Source organism: Lissotriton helveticus, chromosome 6, assembly GCF_964261635.1.
Source record: "Lissotriton helveticus chromosome 6, aLisHel1.1, whole genome shotgun sequence".
Lineage (NCBI taxonomy): Eukaryota > Metazoa > Chordata > Amphibia > Caudata > Salamandridae > Lissotriton > Lissotriton helveticus.
The window spans coordinates 355,121,409-355,135,170 of record NC_136067.1 but is presented as its reverse complement, the minus strand read 5'-3'; positions in this window follow the sequence as shown (position 1 = coordinate 355,135,170).

Here is a 13,762-nt window from a genome sequence, read left to right as displayed (position 1 = left end):
AATCCAAAAATATATTTTATATGTTTATGAATAATTTTTTTTTTAAATATTTTTTTTTCTTCGTTCCCGCTTCGCGAATCGGGAACCTTCCCGTTAGCTGACCTTGATGCCGCGAAATAGACCGCGATCCGGTAAACGTTTCTTTACCGCAAGTGCTGCGTTAGAAAACAACATCGTGACGCCTCCCGTCCGCATGACGTTTCACGTTGTCGCGTGATACGTCATATGACGTGCTACGTTAGCGAACTGGTACGCGAAGCGAGTCGCAAAGCGCAGGTTTCTGGAAGCAAACCGGGAGGCCCTGCAAAGCGCTTAACGTAAACACAGCAGGTCATGTGACTTGGTAATAACACTTTTCATTGGTTCATTTCACTTTTGGTTTCCTAATGATGTAAGACTAGGTCATATAATCTAAAATGAACACTTTTCATTGGTTGAGAACTCTTGTTTTTCCCAAATGATGAAAATCCCTCCTTCTTTCCTCACTCTGACTTTCATCATTGTGAGAGAAAGACCCTTTGTGATCACTGAGCAATGGCTTCTTTAGTAGCTTCAGCTGGTGCTTCCCCACCACCTCCACCACATCCAAGGAAGAGTGGACCACCTGCTCAAGTTATAATTCAGCAAGAAGAGGAAGAAGAGGAAGACGAGGAAGAGCAGGAAGAGAGGCAGTTTTTGCCTGAGGAACCCAGGACGTCTCACCGGAAAGAAAACTTCATTTGGCAATTTTTTAAAATTCCCAAAGGTCAGAAAAAAGTAAATGCAAGATACGTAACTTGCCTTATATGTCAAGATAGACTGTCCAGAGGAACCGAGAAAAAATACAGTTTCGGAAACTACACAATGCATCGCCATATGACTAGGTGGCATCCTAACAACTACAGTGCTGCACAGTTTCGGAACGACCTAGATAATCTCCCTATTATGGCCAGAAGATCTGTTGTACCGGAAGTAACGGGACCAGAGGGCAGGGAGATGGTGCCAAATATACAAATGAGATTTGGTGAAGTAAAACACATCTGCGTATTTTGCGATGGATTCATTTGCTAGCGAGAAAGAAGCATCAATCTGATCAACAGAGCTATTGACTATCATATGCAAGTTTGTACGAAACGCCCAAAATAATAAATACTTTTTTTTTGTTTTGTTGCTCCTGTTGAGCCCTTTACAATGAATCGTTTTCATTGCCCCCTCCAAGAAAAACCCCCAAAAATATAAAACTGTTCAGAAAAATTCAAAAAAAGTAAAAAAATGTTCCGAAAAATAATAAAAAAAATATAAAACAACAAAAACAATTAAAAAAAAAGTTCTTTTCAGAACTACCTCCCCGTTATTAAAAAATTGGTACAATATTTGGAACTGTGCCAACCTCTATTTCTCTTAGTTCGCTTCCCAGTTCGCTCGCCGGTACGCGAACCGGAAGCGAACCAAAAACAGTAAGTATAAGGGAAGGAAACAGAGACTTATGTTAAAAGAAAGACAGCTATAGGGGAGTAAACTAGAGATACTATTACCCGTAATCCACTGCTGATGATGTCACATATTACATCATTCATGACATGCTCAGTGACATCATCAGGAGAGGATTGCGGGTTTTTTGACAACGTGCCTTATCCACGGTTTAATAACGCTGCCTTTTGCTTTATATAAGTTTTCAAATTGTATGAAATATATACCAATAGGTCGTTATGAACCTTTAGGTAGTGCTTTTCTTCATGAGGTCTGGTCGCTTCCATACACATACAGATGTTTCAAAGATGATCAAGAAGTTTATCTGAATGGAGAGGAATGCACTGAGACGCCAGATCATTCACTAATGTGTAGGCACATACAGTTACACGGTTCATGCAACAAACACCGACCAAATATGGCTTGCGTGTTGCAAGGCACGCCAGTTCCTGCTATCATCCCCACGTTCAAGTTGTTGGAAAATGGTAGTTATTTGATGCTCAATAATGAAGATTGTTCTGGGTTAATTAAAAGTATTCCTTTTATCGTAACAGTAAGTGAACGGGTTATTTGCTGCAGAAATGTTCTATTTCCTCCCACACATGAACATAGGGAGTTTTCAATCTGGCCACAAATACCAACCTTGGGAGCAGATTTCAACGGCATGGCAAGAATAAGAGCTCTTTTGTCTCAGAGAGAGGTGGCCTTGAGTTCGGCCCGTGAAACTTTCGTGCTTCACATAGCGAACACCCGTACAGAGGTGCAGACCCTTTTCAATTCAGATTTGCCTTTCAATTTCAGCAAGATGGTTCGGACTATCTTTAACGCATCCTCCACAAAGGCCCTGGCGCACTTTTTTAAAGTTGTTACCAGTGGTCTCGTGACTTCATTTGAGAAAATCTTTGGAGTCATCCCTGCTTTCTTTCATTCTATTTTCTCCACTCTGCTTCGTGGATTGCCATTTTTACTTGCATTACCAGCGGACGCTCTTGTGCTTTTTTACATTTTTAAATATGGATGTCCCTCCTATGCAACCTCCCGCCCTGCAGCTGCTGACACTGTTCCGCAATCGCATGCTAGAATATTATGGCACAATGCCGTTGGCGATATTAAGCACGGCATATGGATTATCTTTTCGATTCTCCTACTTCACCTGTGTCCAGCCTGTATTTCACTGCCTGACCTGTGATTTCGATTGGGCCATTGATTTGTGTCTCTGCGGACCGGTTTCTCCTGACGTCGACTTTAATCAGCTGATGACTCCTATCATTACTCACGAGTTGGTTTGTCCTGGCGAAAGGATTATGGCTGTGGCATTGATGCATGGACTAATTGGTCCCTGGAATTTACTGGCGGCAGCACAGTCTTTCTTGGAACAGAGCTTTCTTGAAAACCCACCGAGCTGTCCTCTGATGGTGATAGAGGATCCGGTGCTGGGAGAGCACGTATGTTCTTTTCCGCTTTTAAATTGGATGGCTGAACTGTTTTCGGATGAAGACGGTGACTTCCTATTGGAGGCTGTTGCAGCTTATTTTGCATACACAGTTATGTCATAGACCTTTTTCATGTTTGATATGCTGAGTACTAGCATTTCATTGACAATTCATTGACTTATTTGTCAAGTTTTTATTATTTACCTTGCCTATTGGCTTAAGACTCGATAAAGTACTTGGCTGTTTTATTTTTCTTTAGCATTAAATTTTCCTAGTTTTTAATGCTTTACCTTGCGGACCGTCCACATATAAACTTGCAATCTGCTCTCATGAGATGGCACTTCTATTATCTTATTCAGTTCGTTTCCGGATCATGGGGAGGTGTCATCTAGGTCCTGGATATCTTTACACCGTGTTAAGTTAGCATGGGCTCATTACCGGTTTAAACGCCATTTTTCCTTTTTTGCAACTTCTGCACACGACACTTAGTTGTTGCTTTAGCTTTCAACCTAGTAGTTCATCGTGGTTTACATGAGAATAATATGTTATTGCTCTACTATCTGCTTTGCTTGTTAAACTATATCTGTACAACGAGTGCTAAAGTTTCAAGAACAACACGATACAGAATTGTTATGAGGTCTGATCTCCACGACTTCATACTCATAACATAAGTGCAACTTCTGCCAATTCTGGGCATGAGGCGGGTTTTATATTGCTTTGCCGAACACACATACACAACACTTGATGCGGTTCACATGAAGAGAGAGCTGGTGTATGCTGATGTGATTCCTTCAAATCTAAGACACTAAAGTATGGGCACGCCCTAAACCAACACAAAGAGACCTTCTTAGCAAATAATATAATATGTGTATTAGGGAGGGTGAGATATAAGCAGCCGCGGGCCGTGGAGGGAGTTACGGTGAGGCAGGGAGGCGGGGAGGGGGAGAAGCAGGGTGGAGCCCTCTCCACCCTGCCCCTCCCCCTCCCCGCCTCCCTGCCCCACCGTAACTCCCTCCACGGCCCGCGGCTGCTTATAAGTGTTGCTAACTCTTATTCATTTACAGCATGTTAACATACTATCACCATTCGCTTTTTATGTACTAGTAACTATGCTGGTAATTTTGCTACTGATAATATGTGTACTTGTATTCTCCACCCTGCTTCTCCCCCTCCCCGCCTCCCTGCCTCACCGTAACTCCCTCCACGGCCCGCGGCTGCTTATAAGTGTTGCTAACTCTTATTCATTTACAGCATGTTAACATACTATCACCATTCGCTTTTTATGTACTAGTAACTATGCTGGTAATTTTGCTACTGATAATATGTGTACTTGTATTATCTAAGATACTACGCCTGAGAAGACGGCATTAGTAAATAAACATTTCAAATACACATGTGTTCTTCTTAACTCCATGTTCTGGTTTCTAAGAAATATATAACGACCGACTGTTCATGAGTTCCACGTATCCTGAGGTACTATAAGTTCATATTCTGGATTGTTTAAACATTGAGAGTTTGTTATATCCAATGTGACACTGTACCTAGCTTGCTAAGGGGTTTTTGATTACTAACGTGAGTTTTGGGACACCCTAATTCGCCGAGGTTCCAATCCTCTGTCCACAGTTCTGTGTGAGAACAGAAACCCTGCGATAGGGGCACCCCCGACCCTTGCTGGAGCTTCATCACACTTGCGATACAACTCCAGCAATGCGCCACCTTTACGGCACAGATACATCACGCATCTGTGCTGTTTTTGCCCCATGATGCGCCGCATTGTAAATGCAGCACACCATAGGTGACGGAACAGCGGCACAGAATGACTAACACATCCCTGGTGATGCGCCAGTCATCATAAATCTATCCCTATGCTTCTTATCTTGTTAGAGATGAACCGCCATATGTATCATCAAAGTTTTTTGCATTTCCTAAATAGCGAACTTTAAGGAATAAATAGCGATTCTTTACCATTCCTAGTTTGCGATTAGCTATTTGCTAATTACAAATTACCCATTCATTTCCTTCATTTCCATAGGGCGGTTGGACTCACTGTGGTAAATAAATAAATAATACCCTATTTTTGAATGCATAAATGAATAACAGATAGCTCAATAAATAAGAGTCAAGATTCGAGGTAGTAGGAGTTTGCAGGTTTATTACAGCATAAAGGACAGGAACAGGATGGTAAGGCCCAGCAGCGCTGCCGGGGTCAGGATCGGGACAAGGGGAACTAACTTTTTAATAACAGTGCATGAGCATATATACATAACGCAAACACATAGCATTACATTGCAATAGGCGTAGCAGTGGGTGGAGCAAAAGGCGTGACGCGTAGCAGTCGCGAAAGATAAGGGTGAAAAGAGGTGTAACAGGGCGTATACATAGACATGTGATGCAAACGTAACAGAATATGTCATGAATGGGGCGGAAACCATGGAGGGGGCTACCTGAGGAGCCGGGACCTCTAACCTAATGGTGCGCGCAAACTAGCAATGACGTGTCACTAGGAGAAGCTGGGGGCTATGAACTCTGTGCTAGGAGCAGAGACTGAAGTCTGGAGAGTCAGGGCGACATGTACCTAAACCCTATCTAGTATCTGATGTTTAGAGAACATGTTGATATAAACTAGAAGTCAGGAGGGGAAAGGCTAACAGACACTAAGACTGGACCATGCATTATTCTACATGTAGTGCGTGGTGAAGAATATTAAATGACCATTAAATGCAGTGTTTCTCTAACGTGGAGACGTGAAGGCTAGACAATGACGGAAACTATCGATGCGATTCAGTAGCTATAGGAATGCAGAGAAGGAGGACTGAACTGATAACTGGAATCATAACATATTCTTGGCAGACTCAGAGGCAGAGCCAGGGTGAGCCGGGCACTGCGAGGCAGGAAGTAAGTGAAGGGTCGAGGATACAGGTGGGGGCTGTATCGCTCCTCAGCGAGGCTTCAGGAGACAGGAGCTGAATCTGGTGTCCAGGCCCTTTTGAGGCCTAGAAACGGGGACTTTTCAATAGAATAACGTGCACACTGAGAAACGTGGCAACGTAGCTTTACATAGGCCTGATATTCGTAGTATTCACGAGAACTGGAAACTGGCATACTAGAGGTGGACACAACTGTAATTGCGTCATTAATCGAACATAGGGAATGCATATGCATATTTAATCATGCACACATAACATATGATGGATGACACGTAGGGACACAGAACATGGCAAAATTTACTTTTCCACATTCCCTCCTTGTCACTACGATTCCATCAGGAAACATCAATATTCATGATACCATCTATCATTTCATACAGTATCATTTGCTCGTCTCGAATTATCCTGGAACGGGATTTAGAACGGGGCTTGGGACTAGGAATACAAGAGGTAGCACAAATGCCGCAAATCGCAGGGCCACATTGTATACAGAGGCAGCAGCTGAATATGATCGCTACTGCAATACCTAGAAAGGACAAGACTTTCCATCCCCAGGCGGAAATTATATTCCAGAACCAACCGGACCATGTCCAGGTGCCTGGATCTTGGTGTAACAGATGGGCAAATTTATGGAGTCTGGTTATAGCTGAATAAACAGACGGTGCGTTATTTGGAATGAAAATGCAGCAACTAGATCCGATGACTCTACAGGCCCCGCCCCTATCGGCCAGTATGACGTCAAGGACGAGACGATTCTGTAAAACGACAAATCTCATAGCAGATTGCTCTTCAGTTAAGTTACCTAGAGCAGAGGCAGTCTCATTTACTACAGCTTCGAGGGTTCTGGTTAACCTACGGATTAGCTTACTATTCTGGATAGGTCCTATAAAGAAAAAGAAACCTCTGTTGAAATCTGTATACTGTTCTAGAGCAGTTTCAGTATAATCGACAATTGGGGACTCCCTTCTATGTCTAATGTGTACTAGATGTGTGTTTCTATGATAATCAGGTGGGGCTAGGAAAACTGGTGGCAGTAGGAAGGCAATGTAACAGGTTCCCTCCCAATCGAGGGGCAGACGAACATATGCAGTTTGACCACAAATAAAATAAGAATGACGTGAAGCTTTGAAAACAGATTTCCCACTGTCACTATACTTGACAATAGTAGTACAATCACTATGTCCTACGTGTACAGAACCATAATTTCGGACACATAATTCGCCTTTAACTGGTAATACTGAAATAGCAGGTAAGTCTGGAGTAGTATCAGACTGAACATTCAGGACCATGAAATTCGAAGAATAGTTACCTAAATTATACACTTCATTTTCTAGATCTAACCCGGTTCTGTGGGGGAGACCTTGCTTATCTGGGAAACATGTACTGTTAAGAAAAGACATATCTGTTGAGGATGACGTTAACGTGGACCATGCTCCACACGAACCATTATGTGAAAACGGATAAGGAAAGAGTGGCAGAACTCCCTTCGGTATCTGGAAAGGGGGGAGTCGACCACACACCCAACAATTAGTGGCATTGCTGGTCTGATGTGAGTAATGTAGCATGCGGATAAAAGAATTATTTTGCATAGCGAGGCGGTAAGAGAGTTCATGAGGAGGCAGATCACTAAACGTGTGCTCTGCTGTAGCATTAGCAGACTTATTTACATGAAGAACTGGGAAATACAAGAAAAATGCATAACTGGTGCAGGAAATCATAATGCTGAGAAACAATATGAAACATAGAAAAACGATACATCGAATTGAGTTTTGACTAACTCTCTCACTATGGGGGTCTATTTTATACATGTCAGAAACAGTCTAACCGTTTCACCTAGGGGAGGACTTAGACAATCAAACTGGCTGACTTATTTTACTAGACCGAAGTTTCAACTTATACTCCTGTTGCGGAGTTTTCTCTAACAGGGGAGGGTTTGTAGCAATGTCTTTTGCGGGACAGTCCTTGAGAACAATATTTTGGCAATCCTTCAAATCCTGGGAAATGTTCTTTGAGACGGGTTTCAGTCCATAAAACTTTTTTATATGTGAAAGGTGCACCCAGCCTTTGCGACCCTCCAACTTCACGGCTGTACGGGTGGCGAGAAGGACCTGTCGGGGCTCTTTCCAGCGTGGCTCCAGCGGACTTGAGCGGTCAAAATTGCGGACAAGGACCATAGATCCTGGAACGATTTCATGCGGTGCCACCTCGGTATTGTCTGGAAATGCGGCGGCAACCTGTGAACGACAAGAGTTGAGGGCAGACATCAAGGAAGCTAGGTAATCTGTCAGCATATTACTTGAAACATCGGTAATACTTCGGGGTCTAGGAGTACCCCACATGTTAGGGGGGCGGCCGAAAACGACCTCATACGGGGACAGACCTGATCTGGAATGTGCGACCATGCGCATATAGAACAAGGCAACTGGCAGAGCTACTAGCCAGTCCACACCTTTCTCTTTACACACTTTAGCAATGCGGATTTTCAGAGTCTGGTTATGTCTCTCTACGAGACCGGCTGCTTCAGGATGGCGTACACAATGGAACTTCCACTGGTACCCTAACAAAAGGGAAACATGCTTCATCAACTCAGATGAGAATGGCTGGCCGTTGTCAGAATATACGACTCTAGGGAGTCCATAACGGGGGAAGAACTCACGAACCAACTGCTTGGCAGTGGTCGCGGCGGTGTAATCTGGAACTGGATATGCTTCTGTCCACCTGGACAAAGCGCATACAACTACAAGGACATACTTGAAACCTCGACATCGCTCCATCTGAATATAATCCATCTGGAGGACTTCAAAAGGGTGGTCAGGAGGCTGGAATCCACCTTGTTCCACCGGGACACTTTTACCTGGATTAAACTGACAACATATCATACAGGTACGGACTTTTTGCTTGGCTGCAGCTCGTAAATGCTTGTTGAACCAGATGTTCTGGATACTGTCTAACATAGCTTTTTCTCCTAAATGTGCTGGACTATGTGCGGTATTAATAATGACTTGAACCATAGAGTCGGGGAGAAACCATGTGGCTCTACCCTTCGTTAACCATCCTTGATCTGTCTGGACCCCTCCTTGTTCGGACCATTTCTTGATTTCCTCGGGAGTAGCATGTAACTGGATATCTATGACATCTTGAGTAGGGTCCTTAACTGTCATGCATGTAATCGGATCTGGAGTGTGTGTCATGTTAACTGGAATGTCTAGAGTCTGTGCTGTAAGCTTGGCTGTGCGATCTGCTAGATCGTTACCTTGAGAAATGGTGTCAGTAACTTTCGTATGTGCTTTGCACTTCATGATAGCAATAGATGTCGGTAAATGTATGGCATCTAACAGAGCTTGAATAAGGAGACCATGCTGAATCTTGGTTCCATGAGAAGTCATGAAACCTCTCTCTTGCCAGAGCACTCCAAAGTCGTGTACGACTCCGAATGCGTAGCGTGAATCTGTGTAAACATTAACTTTCAAGTTCTTGGCGTGTATGCAGGCTTGTGTCAGAGCAACTAGCTCTGCTGCTTGAGCGGACAGGGTGTCAATACGGTGTGTTTCAATAACTTCAGTGTCAGTAGTCACTGCATACGCGGCGACTAGTTCTCCTGTACTTGTTCTCATACATGAACCGTCCACATAAAGTGTCAGGTCGGGGTCTGGTAACGGAATATCTGTCAGATCTTGTCTTGGCTTGGTCATAATGTTAACTACTTCCACACAGTCATGTGCGGCAGAATTCGGAGTAACTGATGGTAACAGTGTAGCAGGGTTCAGGATGTTGCAGCGTCTGATTTCTATGTGTGGCTGGAACAGTGTCAATTCATAACCTGTTAAACGTGCAATTGTCAAGTGCTGAGTTTGTGTTCGGTTTAACAGAACTTCCACGGAATGTGGAACTTGTACTGTCAAGGTATGTCCTAATACTATGGAATCACTTTGTCTGATAGCTAGTGCTGTGGCTGCAACTGACTTGAGGCACGCAGGCAGAGCCTGGGCTACAGGATCTAATGTGCTCGAAAAATAAGCACAAGGCTTGTATTGTCCTGCTTGATCTTGTGTGAGAACAGATAATGCTGTACCTTCGCGTTCAGTGACGAAAAGTGTAAAAGGCTTACTGTAGTTCGGTGTAGCTAGAACTGGAGCTTGGCATAGGGCTTTCTTTAACTCATTGAAACTAAGTGTATGTTCAGATGTCCAAGGGAGGACAGTCGATACGGCTGCCTCCTGTGTCGTTAACTGTATCAGTGGCTTGGCTAGAAATGCATACTGAGGAATCCATTGTCTGCAGTAAGAAGTAAGGCCGATAAAAGCACGTACCTCCTTCTGGGTCTTGGGCTGAGGAAGACTCGCTATTAACTGGATACGGTCTGGTGTCAACTGCCTACCCCTCTTGGACAGTAAGTGTCCTAAGTAGACCACTTGCTGGACACAGAATTGAAGCTTCGAAGGGGACACCTTGTGCCCCATCTCGGCTAGGAAATACAAGACTGTAAGGGATGCTCGCTCGCAAGCACGTTCAGAACGGGCTGTGATCAGGAGATCATCGACATACTGGAGCAGGGCAGTGTCAGTTGGTATGTGAATGTTGTCTAGTTGTCTTTTAAGTGCTTGACTGTAAATGCTAGGGCTTTCTGTGAAACCTTGAGGAGCGCGTGTGAACATATAGCTCCTTCCATTTAAACAAAATCCGAAAAGGAACTGGCTGTCTGGATGAATAGGGACACTGAAAAATGCGTTCTTGAGGTCGATTACAGTAAAGAACGTGGCTTCGGAATCGATGGCTGTCAATAGGGAAGAGATATCTGGGACAACTGGGTACTGCGGAATAATACATTTATTAAGTTCTTGTAGGTCAATCACTAATCGATATACTGGGGGTGCATTTGGATCAGTACGTTTCATGACTGGAATGATCGGGGAATTGCATACATTGGAGTCAGTTTCTACAACCACTCCTTGAGCCATGAGCTCGTCAATAATTTTGGATAAGGCTGCTACAGCCTCAGGTGGCAATCTGTACTGTCTGATTCGTGGTAACACTACACCTGGCTTGAGAGTCACACGATAGGGTGTGATTTGCATATAACCAACATCAGTTGGACCTTGCGCCCATAGATGCTGCGGGACATTAGACAATCTGGAATCAAAATCTCGTAATACATAGTGACCCTTAAAGTCACGTAGGAACAATCGTATTCCCTCTGGGGAACAGCATATAACTGCACCTAACTCCTTCAGTGTTTTAATGCCTAATAGGTTTTCTGGACATGACTTAGTAAGTAACAGATCAGTAGTGCGGGACAATGGACCTACTTCTAGAGTAACTGGCTTTGATATTTCATTTACAATGGGTTTTCCTGAAAATCCAAGGGAAACATTTCTTGAGCCTGAGAGCGGAGCCCCTGGAACTTCGGCGTGACTAATTGTGGTCCTACTTGCCCCTGTATCAATCAAAAACTTTCTGTCTTTCCCTAATACTTGACTGTGAACATAGGGACCTTCTTGATCTACAGGTATCTCGATGAGAGGCAAGCCTACCTCCCTCTCTAGGCTGTTTCATGAATACTGTTGGTACTCTGGATACTCAGACTGTGCATACTGGTACATCTGCTGTGTAACGTGCTGTGTTGCAGCGATAGGCTGCGGTGCGGTAACTGTCTGTGGTGCATTCTGTGACTGAGGAATCTGTGAAACTTGTTCTTGTCTAGGCGGACGTGGTCTTTCTTTAGTCTTACCAGTAGCTATGTTATGTTTCAGAACTGCACACTCGTTTATAAAATGACCTGGCTGTTTACAATAATTGCAGTTCCCTTTAACGGGAGCTGCAGGATGACTGGCTTGATTCGGACCCCTCTTCTGACTGTCTTGAGGAACAGATTGTGCAACTAGTACTTTCATTTTTGTGTCTTTCATACGTTTTCTCTCGTGTTCTTGTTCTTCCCTGATCCTATTCTGGTGGTATTGGAGCATCTGCAACATCTGGGACGGGGTATTAGCTTGCCAGGTACTTTCGACCTTCAAAACTCGATTTTTAATTTGTGGACTTGAATTCTCGACTAATTTAGTAACAAAAAGGTGAGGGTATGACTCACTACTTGTCTTGAGGCCACTGTTGATGCTAAAACATTTCTCAAATCTGGAATAAAAATCACTAATATCTTCGTCTTGTTTCTGTTTACAGGCTGAGATTGCATCCCAGTCTTCTTTTCTAGTTGTCAATAATCTAGGTAAAACTTGTATTAATAATTCTGGTAATTCTTTACATTTCGCTCCAAGACCGGTACCTGGTACTCGTGCCTTGTCTTCAGCTTCTAGAACTGCCCAATCGATCTTTTTCTCTCCCACCTCCCATTCTTTTTCCTTGAGCTTTTCATACACCCCTGCGGGCAGCAGAACCTTTAACATTTTAATTATATCTGGATACGTGTATTCTCCCATACGGAGCATGTCTTTTAATTCTCTATGGAACCCTGCTGGATCTTTATCATGACAGGGAATTAATTTCTTCATCTCTAGGAGTTCCATCTTTGTAATCGGAGTGTAAACAAACACTCGTTCTAGTTCGCCACCCGTTCCTCTAACTGGGTGGACTTCTCGTAACGGATTCTGTCTCTCCATATAAAATGGTTTACTTTCGGGGGGTGAGACATGAACAAAATGCGGATTCAAAAACGTTCTATATTTGTGACGCTGTTCTAGAATGATACTAATTAAGTCGGTACCTAAACCTTTCCATCTATACTGGAGTAACTCGTTCAGGATATCATGTAACGGGCCTGGATCAGAGTGCTGACCCTCATACAATGTAATGAGGTGCTGAATTATATACATACCCGCCAGTCGTTGCTCGGCTGGGGGCATTTTCAGAAACATTTGTGCCACTATTTCGTCTGGAAAAGTGGTAGAATCAGTAATCCATCGGACTGCTGATCGGGCTAGTTCTTGTTCATGCATGGTACTTAACTCACTGTAACCGATTCGTGATTTCAGAATGTGATCGGTAGCTTGAAACACTTGTTCTAGAGAACCTTGTTCTGGTGCCGGATGATGAAAAATAGACTTGTGTTCTAGGCGTAAATGGCGATCTGAAAATCTAGATTTTCCTACATACGCTATTCTGTCAGGATTCTCGTCGTCTAACTCTTCAGGATCAGAGTTACTTTCTTTCTCGCTTACTTGTGCTGCTTTACGCTGTTCGTGTAACTTTATTATTTCTTTACGGATTTTCTTGTACATACTCTCCATAGCACCGACGGTCTTGTGCTTACCCTCGGCTATATTATCACTCCACCTTGTCAGGGTTTTCATTTCAGCCGGATCTTTAGACGGGTAATCTTGTTCTCTTATTAGACAATTGATCAGAAACTTTAATATCATGAGCTGGGTCTCAGCTTTCCTTTGAGACATGGCCTCGCCAATGCTTTCTGGATCATCCCCTGTACGGATGAAGCGATATATTCTGTCTAGATCTTCTTTCATATTCGGTAAGGTGACTAGATACTCGGCCACCTTTCTTACACGGAATGAATATAAAACCATATTATCCTCGCCTGGGACTGGATCATAGCCGCATTCGGCAAGGGATTTTCTTATTTCTGCTACAGTCTGATGTCTGGGCGTACGCTGTGATGTTTGTATATGTAATTCGGCTGTCGTTAAACGCTTATGTGGCGGCGGGGTTCGAGGAGTACCTCCCCCTGCGGCCCCTAAACTAGAGTCGTCTACTGAGGCTCTTCGTCCTGGCAGAGTGGGAAATGGAAATGTAGGCTGGACTTGTATGGCAGGCTGGACCGGGGGTACCGTAACAGGTACTCCGGTGTCTGGAGGAGCGGGAAGTGCCTGATTTACAGGGACTGGCGGAGCGCGAACAGGATTTGCATATTCTGGGACTGTGTCGTCCAAATAGGACGAAATAAAAATATCAGCTGCGGTCGGTTTGTGACGTAGCTTGGTCGGAACT